Source organism: Callithrix jacchus, chromosome 22, assembly GCF_049354715.1.
Source record: "Callithrix jacchus isolate 240 chromosome 22, calJac240_pri, whole genome shotgun sequence".
Lineage (NCBI taxonomy): Eukaryota > Metazoa > Chordata > Mammalia > Primates > Cebidae > Callithrix > Callithrix jacchus.
The window spans coordinates 41425526-41428789 of record NC_133523.1 but is presented as its reverse complement, the minus strand read 5'-3'; positions in this window follow the sequence as shown (position 1 = coordinate 41428789).

Genomic DNA, 3264 nt, shown 5'->3' with positions numbered 1-3264 from the left:
GTCTCTCTTCCTCCTCACCTCTGCTACCCACCTTGCCCCCTGGGCTGCTTTCCTGTCCTCCTCACACTCGTGGTCCCCCCAGGCTCTGGGCAAGCTTTTGGGAGGTGGGGGGCATGCATCCTTGAAACTTGTGGGCTGGGTCAGTTGATAGGTGGGGGATACCCAGGGATGGTGGGCCTGGGGAGGAGCTCTGGCTTGGGAGTCCCAGATCACCCATCTTGATCTAATTTTCTCTGGATTCTTGGGGTCTGGGGGTCTTGGTTTGCTTAATGGGATGCACAGTGGTGATCCCCCCTCAGAGCCAGTGGCAGAGCCAAGTGTGACAGTGCTCATGACTGCTGTGGAAGAGATGGGCGGGAGCCCGCCGAATCCCCCATGTCCACATTTCCCTGGCAGGAAGGCTTAACTCCCCGGTGACAGTTGTTCCATCTGTCACAGGACGGGGGAGGAAGCAGCTTTGGTGGGCAGAGTCTGAGGCTTGAGTGGGTCTGGGGAGTGGGGGAGGAGATAGCAGGAGCCTTTGCCCGGGGAAGGTGGGCAGGAGCCAGCTGCCTCCACCACACTCCACGATGTGCATGTTAGGGGACCCGCCTGGTACGCACGTGCTTTACCCTGCCCTGCTCGGGGCCCCTCACTGGAGGTGATGGGCTGGAGGACGCTCAGTGCCCTCCAGGCATGATAGGAAAACATGAAGTGAGCAGGGTCAGTAATTGCACAGAGGAGCAATTACTGGTTTCTTAGGCAATTTCTTCTCCCTAAGAAACCAGGGTGGGATCCTGGGAAAGATGCTCCAGCCCAGTGAGCCCAGAGAAGCACAGGCGAGGTTCAAATTCCCTGACACCCGCCCTGCTCCGCTGTCCCCTGCGGCCCCTCCCACAGCTCCAGTCCACTGATGATGGCAGTAGAGACTCCTGAGACCTGAGATTGATTACCATGTCTTCCCCCGTCGTGGGCACTGGCTGAAGGATGGCATGAGAATCTGTGTCTGCCATCCATGACCTAAATCAGTGCTGCTGAGCCCTGGCTGTGCTTTAAAGTCATTAAAAGTATGCAGGCTTAGGTCTGGGTATGGTGGCTCATGCTCGTCATTCCAGCACTTTGGGAGGCCGAGGCAGGCAGATCACTTGAGGTCAGGCATTCAGGAGCAGCCTGTCTCTGCTAAAAATACAAAAATGAGGATGATGGTGCACAAATACAAGTATCCAGGCTGTGGCCGCACTCTGTTAAATTGTGGTTTGACTGAGGTTCCCTACTCTTGATTGGAGTTTTTTGGTTTTTTTCTTTGAGACAGACTCTTGCTCTAGTCGCCAAGGCTGGAGTCCAGTGGCGCGATCTCAGCTCCCTGCAACCTCCACCTCCCAGGTTCAAGCAGTTCTCCTCCCCAGACTCCCAAGTAGCTGGGATTACAGGCATATGCCACCATGCCCAGCTAATTTTTATATTTTTAGTAGAGACAGGGTTCCGTCATGTTGGCCAAGCTGTTCTCAAACTCCTGACCTCTGGTGATCTGCCCACCTCAGCCTCCCAAAATGCTGGGGTCACAGGTGTGAGCCCCAAGGCCCAGCCTGTCTTGGTTGGTTTTTATAAAGCTTCATCAGCAATTCAGTTGTGCAGCTAGGGTTGGAAACCTCTGAGCAGGATAAATCCTTCCTAACCCGTAACTTCATTTGTTCATTCATTCACGCAACATGTGGCTTGTAGGGTGCTAGGCAGGGAAGAAGCCTGAAGGAAACGCACCTCTGAAGTGGCCCTAGTCCTACGTGCCACTCCCTCAGTGAGTATTCACTAAGCACCTGCTGCGTATCAGGCCCTAGGAAGATAGCACACTTGACGACATTCCCAGACCTGCCCTCCGGGAGCTTCTACTCCCCACATGCAGAAACCCGAAATCATCACACATTCCTTCTTGCCACCTCCCATATCCAGTCTGCCTTTGAGAGCTTTCTGTTTGCCATCTCTTACATGCTCAGCTGACATAGTTTGTGATTTTTGACATGTTTACTGAATGCCTGCTTTGGGTCAGGCTTGGTGGTCCGAGGGATCTGGCCATGACCAAGGGAGACCAGCGGCTGCCTTCGTGGAGCTTGCAGTCTGCATGTGCTGGAGGTGCCCAGGACAGCTGGCCAACCTGTGTCTTCTGGAAACGATACACAGATGTGCACAGAGTACCCAAACCTTCATGGCCTTCTAGAGACAAGCACAGACAGAAACCCCTGAAGGCCCTGGAGTCGGAAATACCTGGTTTACATCCTGTCCCCACCACTTACTAGCCTATCAGTCAGTGAACTTACTCTTTCTGAGCCTCCATTTCATCCTCTGTAAGCTAGGATAGTAAACCTCTTTGTAGAGGTTTCTTTCTTGCTAAGATTAGTGAGACAGATTTGTAAAAGACGTCCGGGCACATAGTCAAAGCTCAGTGAATGCTGAATAAGCAAACCGGTAGGGAGGGTAGCACTGGGCCCTTGCAGAACAGTTGTGAGGAATCAGACTATCAGAGCCAGCATCACTGTCACCAAGTAAGTGTTCCGTAAAGGAGTTGGTTATTATAGCTGGATCATTTTTCCTTGGTGGCAGGAAGAATGTATTCATCATTTTTAAGATAATATTGTTAAGATTGTGAACCATGGGCCCAGCACGGTGGCTCATGCTTGTAATCCCTACATATTGGGAGGCCCAGGCGGGTGAATCACCTGAGGTCAGGAGTTCGAGACCAGCCTGGGCAACATGGCGAAACCCCATCTCTACTAAAAATACAAAAATTAGGTGTGGTGGCGCCTGTAATCCCAGCTCTCAGAAGGCTGAGGCAGGAGAATCGCTCGTACCCATGAGGTAGAAGCTGCAGTTAGCCGAGATCGCACCACTTCACTCCAGCCTGAGTGACAGAGCAAGACTCCGTCTCAAAAAAAAAAAAAAAAAAATGAACTATGGGGTACCTTCTTTGGGTTCCAGTACTGACCGCTTGTTACTAGCTGTGTGATCTTAAGTAAGTTACTTTACCCCTCTGTGCTTCAATTCCTTCATCTGTGAAATGGATTTAAGAGTACCTACCTCCACCCGCTTGAGAATTTTTGATAAATTATTAGACGGAATGCGTTTATAGTAGTTCCTGGCACTTAAGAGCAATACTAAGTTTTATGATGATGATGGTTTGACCTTCCACGCAGCATACAGCAAGAGGCCGTGGCCATCCCATCTCTGGTCACAGGCTCCTTAGGGCAGCTACTTGATCCAGAAATGGAAAGGAGAAGAGCGCGCAGGCGCAGT